Source organism: Mustela putorius, unplaced genomic scaffold (genome assembly GCF_011764305.1).
Source record: "Mustela putorius furo isolate JIRA1106 unplaced genomic scaffold, ASM1176430v1.1 tig00003853_pilon_pilon_pilon, whole genome shotgun sequence".
Lineage (NCBI taxonomy): Eukaryota > Metazoa > Chordata > Mammalia > Carnivora > Mustelidae > Mustela > Mustela putorius.
This window is the reverse complement of record NW_025422005.1, coordinates 46,237,647-46,259,215: the sequence shown is the minus strand read 5'-3', so window position 1 is coordinate 46,259,215 and position 21,569 is coordinate 46,237,647. Positions and strand designations below refer to the sequence as shown.

Here is a 21,569-nt window from a genome sequence, read left to right as displayed (position 1 = left end):
CAAAGTTTTTTGTCTGAATGACAAAAATCATTTGTTTACTAAATATTTACTCTTTTTCACTTCTCTGTGAATTTCATTCCTTCTCTTTAAGGTCCCAGACCTCCATTCCTTTTCCTTAGTTCAGGATGACATATATACTTTACTTGCCTGTCTTTGGAATCTCATGCCTGTGTAGATTCCCTACATATACAAAATTAAATTTTATTTTCTCCTATTTATCTGTCTTTTGTCAATTTGATTCTTAGTCCTGGTAGAACTTTGTATGGTAGAGTAAAATTATTTCCTCCCCTACAGGGATGATGTTGCCAACGAGTCAGAAAAGGAAGAGGAGAAATCTAGGAGGGGAAGAAAGCAGGAAAACAGTAGAGAGGGGACAATAATACTAGCAAAATGCCAGCTTTGAATTTTACACTAGACTTTTTATATAACCTCTACTCATAAGTCCTCCATTGCAAATTTGTTTTTAAATTAGCATAACTTCTGTGAAACATCTCTCCATTTTGTTATGTATCCTCATCATCCTAACACTCTACCCTAAGGCTTCTTGATTATGTATGGGTAGCCTAGTTTTTTGTTCACAAAATGGGTGTTCACCAGCTCAGTGTGATGAGTCTTCCCTCACTGAAGCTTATAAAAGTAATCCTGGAGAGAGAACCATTTTCTAGTTGGATGATTTAGGGCAAGATTGTAAAGTTCTCATCTCTGTTTCTTAATTATAAAGTACAGATGATAACATTGGACATTATTTCAATTTTGGTCCTCACTTCAAGATGTTCTAAAATCTTAATACATTATCACAAGTAAAGAATTTGCTAGTGAGAACATGGAACACAGCAGATGAATATCAATTTTTATTGTCAGGTGTTGTACTTCATGAATCTAATTTAGATCATAAACTAATGTAGACACTAAATTAGAATTTTGAAGATACCATGGTCTCTTCTGAATTTCGGAAAGAGAAAGAGAAGTTCCAAGTGCCAAACAAAAATGGCTCATGGTCAGGCCACCTGGACATCTATGCTAAGGGAGCTATGTACTGATGAGCATGTCCATTCATTCACTCATTACCTTGTTCATATTTCAATCACTTATCTCTTCATCTACCCATTGATTTGTTCATTCAAAAAATAGTTGTTGCAGATCTACTATATACCAGGCACTGAGCTAACATTAAGAATCTGCAGAATAGGGCACCTGGGTGGCTCAGTGGGTTAAAGCCTCTGCCTTCAGCTCAGGTCATGATCCCAGGGTCCTGGGATCAGCAGGCAGTCTGCTTCCACCCCCCTCTCTCTCTGCCTGCCTCTCTGCCTACTTGTGATCTCTCTGTCAAATAAATAAATAAGATCTTTAAAAAAAAAAAAAAAAGAACCCCCAGAATATAAGCTTACTGAAAACATAAATAAGTGATTATAATGATAATGTGGTAGGTGGTACATGGAAACCGCCCCCCCCAACAACAAAACTCCATGGGGAGTACAAAGGAGTAAGTTGTTTTTCCTGAGGACAGAGTCATTTGAATCGAATTTATTTATTTATTTGAAAATGTTTTCTTTTTTTAATTTAATTTCTTTTCAGTGTAACAGAATTCATTGCTTATACACCACACCCAGTGCTCCATGCAATACGTGCCCACCATAATACCCATCACCAGGCTCCCCCAACCTCCCACCCCCACCCCATCAAAACCCTCAGATTGTTTTTCAGAGTCCATAGTTTCTCATGGTTCATCTCCTCCTTTAATGTCCTTCAACTCCCTTCTCCTCTCCATCTCTCTATGTCTTCCATGTTAATTTTTATGCTCCACAAATAAGTGAAACCATATGATAATTGACTCTCTGCTTGACTTATTTCACTCAACATAATCTCTTCCAGTCCCATCCATGTTGATACAAAAGCTGGGTATTCATCCTTTCTGATGGAGGCGTAATACTCCATAGTGTATATGTTTATAGGGACCACATCTTCCTTATCCATTCGTCCGTTGAATAGCATTTTAAGAGGAAAAGTTTGTCAGGGAAAAAAAAAGAAAGTAAAGTATTTAAGACAAGGAGATCGGTCTATGCAAAGTCACAGAGGCACCAAAGACCAAAGTGCTTAAGAGGAATAACCTGTAGATATTTAGGTGGGAGAGGAACACAAAGAAGATGGAGCATGTAAGAGATGGAGCTAGAAATTCAAGAGCTTTGAATCTAATGTCAAGGGGATTGAGTTCTTTCTGGTGGGCAGGGGGGGAACCCTCACATACCACCCTGAACGTATGTGAGTGACACATTGAAACTTGCATATATAGAGGAGTTTACCTGGTAGCAGAGTGGATAATAAGGAAAGGGGACAGGCTAGTGGCAGTTTTTAACTTTCTCAAGCATCACAAGAAAATGAAAGTAATCATTCACAGGGTATGTTTGTTGAGCCCAAGCAAAACTGAAGGAAATTCCTAACTTTATTCTACCTTTCTTCCAAATCTTTAAAATTCTGCAAAGTTTGTATTATCTTAGGTCTTGAGATGTTAATGACTTTAACTAATTGTCAACACTGGCAATTATAATGATGGATACCTTATCATTTCTTACAACAAGGAATGATAATTAAAATTGATTGTGCTAGAGCTTTAGTAGCAATTATAACCCCTCCCCCCTTTTTTTGTTTAAAACATGAGCCTACTGGTCTGATTTGGTGAACTATCCAAGGCAGGCTTATTATCCCAGTGTTTATTTCCTAGTTCTATTTGTGAACCACATTAGCAACAATTATGAAATGTCGGGGAAATGGTAAAAATAACCTAATTTGTTCCATAAGAAAGATTCCAGATTTTGATTCATTCATTAATTCATTCAAGTGCTAGAGCTTTTATTGGACATCTTTTTTTTTTTTTAAGATTTTATTTATTTATTTGACAGAGAGAAATCACAAGTAGGCAGAGAGGCAGGCAGAGAGAGAGGAGGAAGCAGGCTCCCTGCTGAGCAGAGAGCCCAATGTGGGACTTGATCCCAGGACCCTGAGATCATGACCTGAGCCGAAGGCAGCGGCTTAACCCACTGAGCCACCCAGGCGCCCTATTGGACATCTTTAAATGCTAAGAACCATGCTAGGCATAGAAGAAGCAAATCAACAAACCATGAGTTGAGGAGTTTGCAGGCCAGTAAGAAAGATTCATCACCAGATAATCATCTAAGATGTGTGAATGCTATGGTTGGCAGACATTAGCTCTGCCAAGTGAGAATACAGTTACATTTCACAGAGAAGCTGACTTTTGGTTGGGGGCTTCAAAATGTGAGCAGGAATTTCTTTAACTTTTATTGTTATTATTTGTATTTGCAAGACTTTATAAAGTGTCTCAAAAGAAGAGGACGTATAGTACCATAGTGATAAATTAGCCAGAGAATTCAGGATTCAAGATTAGAAATTGTGCTCTGGAAAATCCAGGCTGAAAAGAAAGGAAAGGCATCAGTCAGGTGTCATAGAGTATGCAGACACCTGAAGAAGGTAAAAAGGAAGCAATCACACTGTAGGGGAGGAAAATGTTTTCCCTTCTTCCCTTCAAGGTTCTTTGGCTGGTCTAATAATTAAATTAACATCAGACAGATTAACAAGAGGAAAACAAATTGAATTACAGTATGTAAGTACTTCCCAACAGTCAGGTAATTGAGATTTACATGCTATCCTGAGCTAAGAAGAAGTGGGTGGGGGTCTGGGACGTCAAAGGAGAGAAAAACAATTCTCAGGAAGGTGGGAAGAGCAACTGTTTGATAAATAAATGTTTGTCATGTCCTTTGGAGAAGTTTTTTTGTTTTGTTTTAATCTAAAAATAATTATCTTAGGTAATAACTCTCTTTCTGGTACAGGCAACCTTCTCTAAACTCTTTTAGGCAGTTAAGGTGGATGTAAGACGTTCTTCTTAAATCTGTTAGGCCTTGATCATGTTCAGCTTGAAATAATCCTCATGGCAAACTGGCACATTCTGGAGTGGCCTAACCTGAAGGCCACTAACATGTTCCAAGAAGAATGAAAAGATCATGCTCGAGTGCAGGGCTCCTGGGGGACAGCGGCAGGCAAGAGCTCTGACTATGCAGTTCAGTTAGACCAACACCAGTTGAGCATTGTGCAGGTCCTCTGCTCAGAGCCCACCTCTAGAACTAGAACTGTGGCCTTCATATGCCCCCAGGTGCTGGAAATGTAAGATACTGCCCTTGGCGTAAGGGGAGTTGTTTGGCCCAGGCTTAATCCTTTGCCTTAAGAGGTAGCTTGTCTTCAATGACTGGTTGATGAGGGTGGGACACAATGATCCATCACCCTTCCTGGATTTGAAACAATTATGAAGAGGCATCCAAACCCCAAAGCTATTTGTAGCGTCAGCTGAGGCTTCTCTTCTAGTGTGTCACACTTCATCTTGTCTCTCTGCCCCTTTCCTACCTACCATTTCTCTTATAGATATGGTTAGAGAGCAGTTCTCGGCACAGCCCCTGCCTGCAGACCTCTGGGTCTTAGATCTGTTCCCTGGAGAACCAGGTTTAAAAGAAACATCCAGGATGTGCTCAGTTGGGGGGAGTCAACAACGCCGCAGATAACATCTCTGACCTGAAATGATTTACAGTTTGTGGGACGTTAGGGCTTCTAAAGACAATGCAGAATCTTGGAAAATGGTTAAGCTGTGAGATACAAGAACAAAGGAAGAGGGAGAAAAGAGAAAAGAAAAAACAACAACAACAACTTCCAAGTACACTAAAATTGTGTTCACAGAGCAAATAGTTCTTAGGTATAATGGTTCTATATGAATTCAAATGTCTTTAAAATTGAAGAATGTGGGGTTATTAGAGGCCATGGTGGGGGGAGGAATCTCCCTCCTAAGACAACTGGTCATCCAGGCTTCATTTGCCTTTATAGAGGACATGGATTTAAGACTTCCAAAGGCAGCACATTCCAGTGGTTTTCCTAATTGTAAACTCCTTCCTTATCTTTTGCTGGAAACTTTTCTCTAGTTCTGTTCTGTGCAATCATACAGATTAAATTTCCCCCTCTTTTTATGCAAGAGTTTTTTGTTAAATTTGAAAACAGAAAATGATTTACATATTGAAATTATTTTTAAAAATTTTAGGAGATAATGGAAATTTGAGCATTTACTGGGTATTTGTCAGAATTAAGGAATTTTTTAAGGTATGATAATAGTGCATACTTAAGTTAATAAAATAATTTATATATTATAGATATACATACTGAAACATTTAGGGATGAAATAATATGCAGTGTTTGCCTTAAAATAATATGGAGGGAGAAATGGGTGAGGTTATAGAAGAAATAGAATTGGCCATGAGTCGCACATTGTTGATGTTGGATAATGAGGGTTCATTATATTTTTCTGATACTTGTAAAAGTGTTTGAAATTTTAAACCTGGAGAACCAGGTTTAAAAGAAGCATCCACTATCCACTTTCCACTTTCATAAGATAAAAATATACTACAATGTCCTAAAATAAAAACATTGTAGTATATTTTTATCTTATGAAAGTATTGCATGGATATCACTGAAGAAAATCCTAAGGACAGAGAGGCTTATAATGAAAAGCCACATTCCCCGCCTCCCTCCTTCCCACAACCCCACTCTCCAGAGGTAACTACTTTTAATCCTGTGTTTTGGAGTGGGGACAGTGGCTTTCTGCAGGTACCTCTATGCATCTAAATAAGCAGTGCTGATGATATTCTTAATTATTGTATCTATATTATCTGGGCATCCCTGCAGTGACCAGAGAGGATTTTGTCCATTTCATAAACCCACTCCTTCCAGTATACACTCTTGGTTCCTCCTCAGGTCACCTTCTTTCCTTACAGCATAGTTCACATCCATTTATTGTCCCATCATCCATAGCCAGTCTACCTCACCTCCCTGTTTTGTAAGATGATGCTTTTGCTAAGCTCACCCTTCCACCCATATTTCACTCCCACATCCAAAATTGGTAACATCTGTACTCTGTCCTGCAATGATGACTAAGCCTTCAGTGAGTTATTGGTAGTTTTATCCCAAAACTTAAAAATGAATCATGGAACCTGAATGATTATTGCTGTGTAATAGTGTTCACAGTGGAGCTAGTATTTTGTCCAGATTAGGCCTCCTTTGTTTTAAATACTCTGTCTCAATCCTTGTATCACTCAGAGAAGAAAAACTTCAGCATGGAGTTTCAAGGAAATCAACTTTTTCACACTCAACCAATTGCCTTGATTAGTACCAACATATCCCAAGTCCAAGATGATACTATTTAATCGTTCAGACCCCATCACCTTGTCTACCTCAACCTCCCCTTGTTTTTACTTGGTGATCTCCTTCACCATTGACTCCTGAGCCAATCTGGACTTTGAAATCTTCCAGCTGTTGTCCTATGACTTTCAGGGATAGTATATTCTGTTATTTGGGTCTCAGGTCATTGTCTTTCTTGGCTTACTACTTTATTTTGCAAGAGACCGTCCTAAGAAAGGCAGATGAACTTCCTGATCCCTTGCCTAGTCAGAGTCTACCCTCACTTTTAATTGACTAGGAAAGAATTTTAAAATAAGACTCATTACAACAAAAAGAAATTAAAGGCATCCAAATCGGCAAAGAAGAAGTCAAACTATCACTCTTTGCAGATGATATGATACTATATGTGGAAAACCCAAAAGACTCACTCCAAATCTGCTAGAACTTGTACAGGAATTCACTAAAGTGTCAGGATATAAAATAAGACTCGTTAAAAAAAATAAGACTCATGTTTCCTCAGAATGTTTTGGTTTAACTAATTTCCTTAACTTTATTCTCTTACTCTATGATAGGTTTTTCTTTTCTTTTATTGTTTTATTGGCAGGCATGTTATTAATTTCTAAGAGTTCTTATTTTTACTTTTTTTAAGTGCATCTTTTGTTTTATGGTTATGGTATCTTCTCAAATACTTTACTTTTTTTAAAAATCGTCTTCTGGTTCCTAAGTATTTCTGTGGCTATAGATCTATGATCTTCCCCTTCATTGTTGTTGGTGTTGTTGTTGTCCCTCAGTTTCCTCAGATTTGGAAACTCAAGAGTTTTACAGTACACGCAGACTCTTCATTCATCACTAATCAGCTTCCATCCTCTCTGTTTTTCAGAGATTTTTTTAAATCTCTCACCTACTGAAGATTCCCTTTCTGTGTTTGACATAGTTTGAGTTTATAACCTTCTTATTTCCTCACCATGTTTTTAATGTAGTTCTAAAAGGGAAAAGGGATCAATCCAAATTTCTTCCTGCCACCTTGGAACCAATGTTTCTCCTTTTTAAAATTTACTTATTGAATAAATTCCCATTCCTTCCATCCACTTTCCCTAATATCCTCATTGGCCACTTAGAAATTCATAAATAATAGTGTTATGGGTTGAAGTATGTCCCCCCAATAAAATATTTTGTAAAGTCCTAATCCCCAGTACCTCAGAAGATGACCTTATTTAGAAGTAGGTCTATTGCAGATGTAATTAGTTAAGATGAGGTCATACCTGGGTAGAGTGGTCTCCTCATCCAATATGACTAGTGTTCTTATAAGAAAATAGCCATATAAAGAAACCAGGAAGAATGCCATGTGATGTCAAAGGCAGAGACTAGAGTTATGTAGTTGCCTGTCAGTGAACACCAAAGATTGCCTGTAAAGGACAAGAAGCCAGAACGATGCAAGGAAAGATTCTCTCTTAGAAGTTTCAGAGGGATTCTGAGATCAAGATTTTATTGTATTACCTAAATGAGATGATATATTTAAAGCACTTAGCACAATGTCTGATTCTTGGTTAGTACACAATAAATAATACCTTAAACATGAAAAACGAAGACATGGGATGGTGTTGGGCTTACCCCCAGAAACTCTGTGTCTTATTGTTATTCCCAAAGACTTAGGCTGAAAATTATCTTACTCTCCCACTTCATTTTATATATATGGTAATATGTATGATGTCATGGAATACATCAGGTATGCATGTGTGCTGAACCCAAGGGCTGTTAGATTTTATTGGATGAAGTTTAATCAAAACAAAAACTTTAGGGGCGCCTGGGTGGCTCAGTGGGTTAAAGCCTTTGCATTTGGCTTGGGTCATGATCTCAGGGTCTTAGGATCCAGACGTGCATCAGGCTCTCTACTCAGCAGGGAGCCTGCTTCCCCCTCTCTCTCTGCCTGCCTCTCTGCCTGCTTGTGATCTCTGTCAAGTGAATAAATAAAATCTTAAACACACACGCACACACAAACACACAAACTTTAACATTAATTCAATGGCTAATGCATAGTAACCACTCATTTCCCCTCCCTTCTGATTCCATGGCCCTGGCCTAAATACTGTCAACAGTGTTCTTGGGTTGGCTAAAGATGATGAAATGCCTCTCCTCAGCTTCCACCTGCAACCCCTTCCACAGCTCTTGTTCTGAATTCTGCAACCCATTCAACAGTTAATAGACATCTTTAGCTATCAGCTGCCTACTCATTCACAAAACAATCCTCATCAACCACCTACAGAACCCGTTCTAATTTCAAGGCTTGCAGGGAAATCTTAGTGTGTGTGTGTGTGTGCTTACCTTGTTCTCAGCACTTTGTTTCCTCACCTCATCCACCCTTAAAAGAATGCCTAAAGTTAAGAGAACTGGCTATAAAGTCTCATTCAGATCAGTCCTAGATTCAAAATCTAACTTGGTCACTTGAAAGCTCTTTGCTTCTGGACAAGTCACTTAACTTGTCTGTTCCCCATTTTTCTTCTATAAAGTGGGGGCCCCTGCCTCATAGGATGAGTTCTATAGATGATACATGGAAAACAAACCAAGATACCTGGCGTTGTAAGGCTGAATAATAATAAAGTATTATTACTACTTCATCGCTTCTGTTTTCCCTTCAAAGGTACCCTTTACCTCCCTTCAGGCCTCTTTTCCCAGCCTTTCCCCTGAGGTCAGGTCTTTAGGGACATTCTTGTGCTATGCTGAGTTATGCCTCTTATGATGTTAAGTGCAGCTGGTCCCCATAGTATACATTACATTAGTTTCTGATTCAAGCAAAGAATGTACTTCAATAGGCCATCATTTAATAAAAGCCTAACCTGCCCCCTACCTGGCAGAGTTGATGGGAGCTTATTAAGATAATGTCTTTCTAGTACTTACAGCCCCTTGAAAGACATTCACTAAATAAACAGCGGTATTTGATTTTTTGTGTTGTTTGTTTTAGCTCTTAATGCACACTCTCTGAATTGTATTAATAGTTCCTCTGCAGTGCTTTGCACAATATGGGCACTTGTTAAATGCTCCTAAATGCAGAATGGCAGTGATTGTTGCTTATGCAGTGCCTCTGCTTTGTTGCACTTGTCTGCCTCTCTCAATCTCTCTCTCTCTCTCTCTGTCTTTCTGTTAAACCTGGAACCCCCCTGTTCCTTCTAGGTTCCCAGCCCACTGATTTTCAACCCTGGATGTCCATCAGAATCACTCAGAAACTCTTAATAGCCAGACCATAGCCTAAATTAATTAAATAAAAATCTCTGGAAGTGGGCTGTAGCCTTCAGTGTTTTCTTAAGTTTCCTAGACGATTCCAGTGCTTACCCAAGGCTGATTCCTACACACCCAGCCAGATCCCAATCAGATGACACATGAGAACCGAAAATTAACATTTAATGTCTTCTTTCTGCTCAACTGTGAGTTCCTCAAGGGCCAGTATGATCTCTTATTCTTCTTTGCTCCCAGCAAATAACAGTCCCTGGCAAGGAATGAATACTCAATACATATTTCTCTTTTTGGCTAAAAGCATAGTCTTCCCAACTCAAAGGATTTCCCCGTGCCTCTGGTTTCTGTAACAGTTGATGAGAATACCTCTTATTCATCCTAATTATCTATCAGTTCTGTTGTTCAGATTCTCTTAGGTAAAAAAATATCAATAAATAAATAAATAAATAAATAAATAAAATCTAACACTTTCTTATATGGTTTAGCAGAGAAAACAGCTCATTGCCATGTGGTTTGAAGACTGCTATCATCCAGGGGCATGCCAGGTACCATGATGGCCGTCCAGAGGAAGGCCTATTATATAGGCGCATGGAGTAGGAAGAGTCCAGCCTTTCCAGTCACACAAACCCAGGTTCAGAACTCGACTCTGTGCCTACTGGCACATTATTTCACCTCTCAGAGCTCTGCCCTCCTCTTTGTAGAAGGGGGAAATGATGCCTATTCAGGTGGTTAGGGTCACTGAAGGATATAATATAGATAAAAGGGCACAGTGACCATCTCTGTCAGTTCAGACGGCCATAACAAAATACCATAGACTAGACAGCTTACACAACAGATTTTTTTTTCCCCTCACTGTTCTGGAAACTGGAAGTCTGGTATCAGGGTGTCAGCAAGGTTGGATTCTGGTGACAGCCCTCTTCCTGGTTTGCAGATGACAGCCTTCTCGCTGTGTCTCTCATAGCGCTCTCTGGTGACTCCTTTTAGAAGACCATTAATCTTTCTGAAGACTCTTTATTCTTAGTTATCTTCTCACAGTTTCTGTCTCTAAATACAGCCACACTGGGGGCTGGGGGTTTCAACATATGACTTCTTAGGGGACACAATTCAGACGGTGGCAGTGACAAGCACCTAATATGAGTTTAGTAATACTAATATTCTTTGTATCTCTCTCTGTGTATCTCCCAGTTTCTCTTGAGAGAATCAGAAAAATATCAAGGGAGAGACATCATAACTAGATCTTGGGGGTTGAGTGAGAATGTCTTAGGCAAACGAAGGAAGAAATAGCGAGAAAAATCTGTTAAAAAACATGGCATATTTGGGGATCAAGAAGAACTTCACCAGTTTTAACTAGAGCTTGGAATGCACAAGAGGAAAGTTCATGGTAGAAAATAGAAGAGTTGTAGATTGGGGCATATTTTTCACAATAGTCAAAGTAAACAAGCTGAGAACTTTGGAATTTTTCTATGGGATTAAGGATTACTATGCCTGGGGTGCCTGGGTGGCTCAGTGGGTTAAGCCACTGCCTTCAGCTCAGGTCATGATCTCAGGGTCCTGGGATCGAGTCCAGCATCGGGCTCTCTGCTCGGCAGGGAGCCTGCTTCCCTCTCTCTCTCTCTGCCTGCCTCTCCATCTACTTGTGATTTCTCTCTGTCAAATAAATAAATAAAATCTTTAAAAAAAAAAAAAAGATTACTATGCCTGTAATTTTTTTAATGTTTTTTAATTTTTTTTTAATGTTTTTCTGTATACCTCTTTGTTTCCCAGGGAGCTGGGTGGATTCTTGGGGTCAAGGGTCTTGTCAAATGTTTCTTTGTAATCCCACCAATGAGCCTACAACAAGACTTTAAAAATGTTAACAGGAATGAATTGCTCCAAAATCTTGGCATACAAGAGCTATCATCTTTTTCATTTGTCCAATTTGGATCAAAGACTGCCTCCTTCCTCCAGGTTGGTTATAAAACCCAGCATTACTGTCTTGGAGTTCCACCATCCCTATTAGCTGCCAGACTTCCAAGAACACTGGGTCTTAAATTGGTAGACAGAAATTCTTCCCTCCACCACAGGGAAGGGCCCCCCTTGTCTACCAGCTGAAACAGGTCTTCCCTGATCACCTTGGATGGTCTTCAGCATGGCAAGAGCTCTGCTTTTCCTTCATCTGTCCACACTGCTCCTCCATGCTTTAACAGTGTCTCCTGGCTTATATGTTGTGCTCATTGGCTTGTCTTCATGCATGCTCCACTCTACTCCTTAAATGCCTGTTCCACCCCAGATGCCCTCAGTGGTAACCCTTGCTCCAGTTCTTAGCCCTTGGTCCTCAGAGTTATTACCACCCAAAGCCATCTTCTCCACTTCTGGGTGCTGCTCTACTACTGGCTTGACTGTCCAAATTTTCCAGCTCCAAATTTCTCCCTATCTCCTCTTGAATCTTAGGATAATTTTGTTAATGATCTTCAAAACACAAAGCTTTTATTTCTCCCCTTACTTGGGCAATCTGAATTAATTGCCTGGATGGGCCTGACCTCCCAAACACAAAATGCCTGTTTAAAATAAAAGACTGATTATTATATAATGAACTACATTCAGTTTACTAAATAGTTAACTTAAACAAAAATATATGTATATATTTATGCTGAATAGATGTATAATTTATGCTAATGATAATTACAAATAATACAAAAGCATAATAAGTCCACTGAAGCTCTGGTATTCATTACCAATGCTTCATTCTGCTTCGGCTCAACAGTCATAGACTGACAATTTGACAGTCCCCAGGAACTGCGCTGGGCCCTGAGGACAGAGAGATGGCAATGGTATCATCTTTGTCCTCAAAGAGATTCGAGTTTAATCATGGTGTAAGATATATCATATTAGCCAATGTATTAGGAAAGCCCTTATTAAGAAATGAGTAGGCTGATGCTTGTTTTATCAAGACTCTGCAGAGATCCCTTATTTGCTGTGCTGTTGCTGGGTGAGCCTTGTGTTCACTTGTCCGTATCTACGTTGGCCTTTATTCCCTTGATCACTTCCTTGTGAGATGCATTACTGAGGCTTGACTTATGCTAAATAAGTGTGAAGCTAAATAGCTCTCAACTCTCTGGATAGAAGATAGACATGTCAAGTTTTCTTTTCCTTACTCACAAGAACCTTATTGTGATTAGGGAACACAGGCTGCTCCATATGGCCTCTTAAGGATCCAGGATCTCTGGGCTCCTTACTTCTTGAAGGGAGAGGATGGTGTCACAATGGAAAGGGACACCCGCTTTGAACCATGCCTACCGAGAACTAACACATAACATGCTTGCTCACAGGTCATTAGCCAAAATTTGTAACAGGACCCCAAACTAGCGACTATAAATACTGGAAAATGTGGAAGAAACCTATAGATTATTATTTGGTGATTGTTAATGTTGTTGCCACTAGAGAAGTGATTTTAGAGCATGAGCTTTGAAGAATTTGAATCCTAACCCTGCTAGTTACTTTCTTCGGAGTCTAGGTCACACCTCTCTTCCCTGCTGAGTTCTGAGTGTAAATATACACATGGAGTTGAGTGGAGGTTGGGTAATATAGGAGATGGAGATTAAAGAATACACTTTTTGTGATGAACACCAGGAGCTGTATGGAAGTCTTGAATACATGGAATATCTACACTTGAAAATAACGTAACACCTGCAGGTTAACTAACTGGAATTTAAATTTAAAAAAATTTTTAAAGAATATATATGAGGCCAAAATATCATCAATATGAATGATTGAAGACAGGCCCCAGGGTGTGGCTTTATACCATTAGTGAAACAGACCCACTGATGAAATCCCAGAATTAGGCTAACCTCTGGACCAGGTAAGACTGATGTCATGATGCAACAGAGGAGAATGCCTCACTTCTGCAAGACTGATGGCTCCCAAAAGACAAGGAGGCAAGTAGGGACCATCAGAGCATGACTAGTTAAACTTCAACTACTTACGTTTTAGGCAGATCAGTTCACCTCTCTAGGAGTTGGTTCAGTGAAAAAGCTAGAAGAAACTCCAGTAGAGCACCTAAAGAAAACTCAAAGTGAGGGAAAAGAAGGGTTTCTTGATAACTCTTGCTAGATGTAACATTTGACTCAGTCACCCAGCCTCTCCGACCATCAATTTGCTCATCTATAAAATGGCAATGACACTATCTCACTGTATCGCTTCTTGGGCCTTTTTCAAGTGCTAGAGATTAGGAGATGTGCTAGACTTGTAATGGGGAAGCATTCTTCAAATGCCTTCTATAAAATGCTCATAAATACTTAAGACAGAATTACTTATGAGTTTATAGAGACCAGATGGTTTTTAACACATCCCCCACCCCCAGCACACACATAATGTAGAAAATCTTCTCAGCTGGTTCTTTCCAAAAACCTGCCCACTTATTTCACCACAAGCATTTCCTTAACCATCCTCTAGGGTTGTTCTTGTTCCTAACAGTAAATGTCTTAAACCACCTTTTTCGAGCAAAAGCAAAAGCTACCCAGCTAATGTCCCTCCATGGAGGTTTCTCTTTTAACTCTTCCATGGCTGTTCCATGAGGGTTTGACTGGCACTGGAGAATGGAAAATACCCAAATCAAAAGAGTCATCTTCAGAAAATGAGCCTTCCATTTTCCTAGTGAAATACTAATTAGTCTCTGGCCCAGAGAGTCTAAGGTTGAGCCTTCTTAGATAAGAAATTATTTTTTTCAAATCTAAAAGATATTTAAAAGTAGAAATGTTTTAAATGAAAGTATTAAATTATACAATTACATGTGTAGACTCTGCCATTGAGGGAGTTATTTTCATGGTGTAGGCTGAATCCAGCATAAAAATATTTACTGCTCTGAAATGTCAATATGAAATAATCAGAATCTAAAATTAAATATTTACTGTATAATCAGCTTGCATTCATCCATCCACAATGTTCCCTGAAAAACACTGATTACACTGAATTTGACCACCTGGATTTTCCTAATATTTTCAGGCCTAGGGGGGGAAAAAAAAAAACTGTTGAAGTCTCACTCACAGCCATTTTCTAACAACTTTTCAAGGGAAATCTTTTGGAACAGGGAAGTAGGCAATGATGACTTAAGTGAGTTCCAGATACACACACACACCAGAAGCCGAGCCACCCTGTTGATCTCCCTTTGCCACATCTCTTGGGTCCAACCTCAATTCAGCAAGTCAGTAAGTCTTCACAGATATTCACCATTTCTGTGACAGAAACTGTGCCAGGCAATAGGGATTCAAGTGTGGTCCATGTTCTTGGAGAGCTCAGCATCAAGTGCAAGAGACAGATTAATAAATAGCCAAAGACAATGCATTGTGATAAATCCTACATGAATAAGCCCATAGGCAGAGGACAAAGCGATCCTAAAGAAAATCATCAGACCTACACTAAGATTTGGGGATGCCTAGGTGGCTCAGTTGGTTAAGCATCTGCCTTCGGCTCAGGACATGATCCCGCCTGGGATCCTGGGATGGACTCCTGCATTGGGCTCCTTGCTCAGCAGGGAGACTGCTTCTCCCTCTGCTTGCCATTCCCCCTGCTTGTATTCTCACTCTCTAAAGCACTCCCTCTGGCAAATGAATGAATGAGTGAATGAATGAATGAATGAATAACCTAGTCTAAGATGTTATTTCAAAATGAAGCCAAAGGCAATATTGTTTATTTTATGAATGTCTATGCAATTGGAAGAGCCAAACTCAATCTTAACTCACTGTAAAGACCTCATTTTACCATTTATTCTGAAGGTTAACATTGAGTCTGCCAATTCATTGGTGTGAGATGAGGTTGACTCTAGGGGACAGACAGCCTTGTGAAAGTGCTGGAAAGGTCAAAACATGATGCAGAAAGTCCTAGACTAAACAGGAGGTTGGAGTTTAAGTTGTGTGATCTTAGGTCAGGCCTGTTGATCTCTTAGGTTCTTTCTACCCCTGAATACTTATAATATTAACTATGAGCCATTTGCATTTTTTAGAAAATTAAAACATCCTAGAGATGATTCAGCAGGGAATATTAGCCTAATTCAAGTTACAGATTTCATTTGCTTATTCAATAATCGATGAGACAATGTAACAATTCAAGAATATGGATGTTGGGGTCCATCAGAATTGGGTTTGAGTCCAAGCTTTGTCACTTTCCTGGTTATGAAACCATGAGAAATTCATTTAATTTTTCTGAGATGAGGAAGTTATCTGAGATGGGCACTATGGGAATTAAATGAGATAATGAATGCAAGAGCTTAACACAGTCCTCATACAAAAGAGACTGTCGGTAAATATTTTCAGTGAGTATAGCTGTGGGGTGCACACTGTCCATAGTGCTGAAGGAAAACCTAGTCCCTGCTTATACTCTGGGAAGACGGATGTTTAAATCATCATATCTAGTACACAAGAAAAATATATGATAGAAGCACGAACAAAGTAGCATCAAAGCATAGGAAGAGTGATATTGACTTAGAGCATGAGGTGTGGCAGCATCTAGAAAAGGCTATACATAGGAGGGAGTGTGTCAACAGGATCTAATCTAGAAGTGAATTATCTAGGCAAGTAAGGCATGGGAGGGCAAAGGAAGAAGCATAAAGATACATAGGCCTAATGGTGATTAGAAAATAATGAGCATTCTGATGGATCTATACATGAGATCAACATGGCAGCCTGGATAACCTTACAAAAGGTCACATGAAGGAATCTGGGCTTCTAATAAATGAGAACCTATCAAAAGCTGATCAACCACACACTCATTTTTAATTATTTTGACTTCAGGTTTCTTTACTCAGTTTGCCTTCTTATTACTCTGTTGCTTCATTGGTCTAAATCAGGAGTGGACAAACAGCCTGAAGACCAAATCTGGTAGGAGGCCCAAGCTTAGAATGGTTTTTACATTTTTTAAATTAAGTTTTTATTAAATTTTAATTCCAGTATAGTTAATATACAGATAATATAATGATAACATATAGATAATATAATGATTCTATAATTCTATCCATTGCTCAGTGCTCATCTGGGTAAGTATGATCTTTAATCCCCATCATCTATTTCACACATACCCCCACCAACCTCCCCTCTGGAAACTATCAGTTTGTTCTCTCTAGTTAACAGTCTGTTTCTTGGTTTGCCTTTCTCTCTCTCCTTTTTCCTTTGTATGTTTGTTTTGTTTCTTAAATTCCACATATGAATGAAGTCATGTGGTATTTGTCTTTCTCTGAGTGACTTATTTTGCTTAGCATAATACTCTCGAGCTCCACCCATGTTGTTGTAAATGGCAAGGTTTGATACTTTTTATTGCTGAATAATATTACATTGTATATGTACATATATACTACAACTTTTTTTTTAAGAACTATATTATAAATAGACTCTTGTACATAGAAGAAACACCTATACAGAGGACCCAGATTCCCACGAAGATGGATCCTAGCCCTTCTTTTCCATACTGGGAAAAGAGAACCAGCAAAATGATTCCATCTTGTTCTTAACTGTTTTCACTAGCAGCCAGATTTTCAAGTAGCATTTCTCTTCCTTTGCTGGCGTTCTTTGTTTTTCTCCAATGTGGGAATCAGGCCTTTCAGTTCAGCCTTGACTTTGTTTGCAACTTCTTGATCAGAACTCTGGAGAGGGCTAGAAAGAATAGTGGCTCCTTGGTTTTACATTAGCCCAGGACTTCATATTCTTCAACCAACATACTCTGCAAGTGTTTCTGCAAAACAACATTCTCTTCCACTTCCCTTCATCTTTTTCTCTTGTTCTATTAAGCACTTCAGAACTAGATCTCCTGCAGGTGTTCTACAACATGAAGCTCTCTGTCTTTGCCACCTGGATGTCACTCTCCCACTGTCAAGCTGGCAACAGCATTCATGACAGGCTGGATGTCTCCAGTGGTGGCTCCCAGAATGTCAGACACCAACACACATGCAGACTCATGTAACACCACCTCTTGGGCTAGTCCTTGAAGGCAGCTTAACAAAACTGGAGAGACGGACTTGCAGAGCTCTGGTGGGCAGAACTCTGTATCCTTCTTACTGTGTGTGTTTCTACCTCCTTTTAGCAGAACCTCAATAACTTCTTATTCTGTATGTGCAGGATCCCTGGGGCTAAGTTAATACAATAGAACCATCCTTCTATATTTGTCATTTACTATGTTATGCCAGAAATTAATAATTTCTGATATGATTATCTGCTTCACAAATTTGGTACCATCAATACAATCAAATGCCACCAGTAAGACCAAATAAGAGTACTGGCCATTAGCCACCTTTTCAACATAAGCCTTGATGATTTTCACAGCCACTTTCCAGTCCTTCAAATGTTATGTCACAGACAGCAAACGGCCACTCTAGCGTCATCTTGTATGTGCCACATATATCACTGCTTCACAGATGGCTTCAATCTCTTTTTATTTTTTAAATTTAAAATCAATTTAATTCACATATAGCATATTATTAGTTTCAGAGGTAAAATTTAGTGATTCATCCATTTCTTGTAACACCCAGTGCTCATTATATCAGGTGCTCTCCTTAATGCCCATCACCCAGTTACCCCCTCCTCTCTCACCCTCCTCCCCTCCAGCAACCCTTAGTTTGTTTCCTAGTTAAGAGTCTCCCATAGTTTGTCTCTATGAGTTCATCTTTATTTTTCCTTCCCTTCCCTATGTTCCTCTATTTTGTTACTTAAATTCCACATACAAGTGAAATCATATGATATTTGTCTTTCTGATCTTAGCTTTGGGGGTGCATAGTTTTAAAAGTCCAAGAATACTCTATGCACCCATAGAACACTTAATCACAGCTTCCTTTTGGGCCATTAGAGTGAGAATCTGCTTCATATCATCTATGATAAACATAATTTTTCCTGGCTATACCTCTAATATTTTGTTCAGAGTTGGGCAGTTGGCTGACTTATAAAATGTGCTCACATAGCGCTCCTCCCTCAGCACCTTCCACTGCTCCAAGATGGCTTTGCCATTGTACGTACACTCTACAGACACTTCCGCATGCCAGAGCATCTTCCCCACGTGGCCTCTAAATCTTCTCATTATCTCTTCAATCTGTGGCTTACTCCCCTACATGAGAAATTTCTTAGTATCTCTGGAATATTTACCTCTACTTAATTGGGCCAAATCATCTTACAGTTCTTCAAAAGCCTGTCTTTGCCGTTCTTCATTACCATACTGAATGTCATACTGGATCATACAAGTTGAATCATGCACAAATACGATGGTTTTAATTTTCCCTTGAATCAACTTCTGCAAATCACTCCTCACCTTCACCCTCTTTCCTTTGTCACAGTTTTTTCTTCTTAAGATCTCCCAAATCTGCTTTTCTGGAACAACAGTGTTCTAGTTGGTTTTATCACTCAGCTGCCTGTTTTGCTTTAGTTCTTTTTTTTTTTTTTTTGAAGTCACTCCATTTATGCTCTTGACTGTTGATTCATCACTTTTATGGTCCACCTGGAATTTTCTCTTCCTGTTGAATTTATTCACCTGCTGGAATTTGTTCCTTACTATTTTATCCTCTTGCTTATTTTTGAACTGTTTTACACCTTTTCTCCCAGGTTTTGTGGCATATTTCTCCAAGTTATTTGATGTGATTTTAGGGCCACCTTCCTGGATAATTTTTCTTGGAAATGTCTTTGATGAACCAGAATCATTCTTTGCACCCTTTTCTGTGATCTTTTTTTTTTTCCCTTTGACTTCCATCATAGCAGTTTGCACATGTACACCACATCTTCTTTATCCATTCTTCTATTCATGGACACTTGGATTGCTTCTATAATTTGGCCTTTGTAAATAGTACTGCAGTAAACACTGGGGTGCACATATCCTTTTGAATTAGTGTTTTTGTATTCTTTTGGGTAAATACCCAGTAGTGCAAATACTGCATCATTGGATGGTTATATTTTTAACATTCTGAAGACTCTCCATACTGTTTTCTACATGGCTGCACCACGGCTGCATTCCCACCACTAGTGCACAAGAGTTCCTTTGTGTCCACATCTTGATAACACCTATTGTTTCTCACATTTTTTACTTTAGCCATTCTAACAGATGGGAGGTGATATCTCATTGTAGTTTTGATTTGCATTTCCCTGCTGATGAGTAATGTTGAGCATGTTTTCATGAGTCTCTTGGCCATCTAGATGTCTTCTTTGGAGTTATGTTTGTTCATGTCTTCTGCCCAAATTTTTAATTGGATTATTTATTTTTTGGGTATTGAGTTGTGAAGTTCTTTATTTTCTTTGGATACTAACTCTTCATCTGATACATTCTTTGCAAATATCATCTCCCATTCAGTAGGTTGTCTTTTAGTTTAGTTATTTCCTTCGCCATGCAGAAGCTTTTTATTTTGATGTAGTCTGAATAGTTTCTTTGCTTTTATTTCCCTTGCCTAAAGAGATCTATCTAGAAAAATGTTGCTATGGCCAAAGTCAGAAATTCCTGCCTGTGCTCTCTACTAGGATTTTTGTAGTTTCAGGTCTCATATGTAAGTCTCTAATCCATTTTAAGTTTATTTTTGTATATGGTATAAGAAAGTGGTCCAGTTTTCATTCTTTAGCATGTAGCTGCCCAGTTTTCTCAACACCATGTATTGAAGAGACTGTCTTTTTCCCATTGGATAGTCTTGCTTCTTTTGTCAAAGATTAATTGACTATATAATTGTAGGTTCATTACTGGGTTTTCTATCCTGTTCCACTGATCTGTGGGTCTATGTGTATGCCAGTACCATACTGTTTTAATTACTATAGCTTTTTTGTGTAAGTTGAAATCTAAAATTGTGATACCTCTTGTTTTGTTTTTCTTTTTCAAGATTGTTTTGGCTACTCAGTGTCCTTTGTGGTTCCATACAATTTTTAGCATTATTTGTTCCATTTCTGTGAAAAATACTTGGTATTTTGTTAGGGATTATTTTAAATCTGTAGATCACTTTTGGTGGTATGGACATTTTAATAGTATTTGCTCTTCCAGTCCATGAGCATGAAATGTCTTTCCATTTGTTTATGTCATAGCTTTTATAGTTTTACACGGTTATATGAGTAACTATATACTATACTTGATTTTGTCCCTTGGCCACAAAGCATAAAATATTATTTGGCCCATTAAGAAAAATTTTGCTGACCACTGGCTTAAATGACTAATATTAAATGTATAATATATTTTTAACAAAAGGCAAAAATTTAATAGACAGGACCGTATAAATATTTTCTTTGTGCCTAACACGTCTGTAATTACCTTTCTCCCTGAAAATATTCTTTCTCGTCCAGCCTACCTTTTACATTATGTACCAGGTCAGTATTCAATGACTAGCCTGTTTTCCTGTATTCTTCGCCTCCTTAGATATGTGTTATATTTTCTCTTAGATCTTATGATGATTAAACAGTGGGAGTTTTATGCTCTTCCACCTTTTCTTTATCTTCCTGGAAGTCACCCAACAGTTCTACTGATATCTATTTTCTTGGCCTGAAAATAAGAACTTCCCTCTTTTCTAAGTGACCTAGCTTGCACTTTTGTGTGGGAGCTACAATAACTGGACTGTAGATGATTGATTTATATCTATACATATGTAAAGAGACCTCAAACAACAATGACTTAAAGTAGAGCATATTTCTCTACCACACCTAATAGTCCTGGGAGAGTTGGCCAGAGCTGGGGTGATACTCTGCTCCATAAGGAGTTGCAGGGATCCAGGCTCTTTCCTGTGTTGTTTCTCCATTCTTAAACAGGTTTCCCTTTTATGAGTGGTGCAAGATGACTCACGACCACATTGTATTCCAAACACTTGAATAAAAGATGATGAGAGCATCATACCTACCTTGCAATATTGTTGCAAAATTATAGATAAGTAATATACCTGAGCAAGTGCTACAGCTGTCTGTTATTACTAATACATATGTAACTGCAAAGGTTCTGGTGAACTGCCAATTATTTAACATGTGCTGAAGAAAAATAATTTCAGTGGAGTCGAATTGTGAAATAAATATAAAGATGCATTTTTTATCTTCTTCATTCTGGGAATATGATGACTATTATTACAATGAGCGTACTAATATAGCTAAATTTGACAGGAGTTTTGTTTTGTTATGAGCCAAAGATTGTCTTAAGGATTTCAATTCTAGTAAATT

At 38.6% G+C, this 21,569-nt stretch overlaps 1 protein-coding gene and 1 pseudogene across 3 annotated transcripts in view; one reads left to right on the top strand and one right to left on the bottom strand.

Moving 5' to 3' along the window:
* DAB1 (DAB adaptor protein 1) overlaps nt 1–21,569 on the top strand; it is a 1,133,694-nt gene that overhangs the window by 501,796 nt on the left and 610,329 nt on the right. The gene's annotated exons all lie outside the window — the stretch shown is intronic.
* On the bottom strand, nt 16,927–19,149 carry LOC101670807 (annotated as a pseudogene).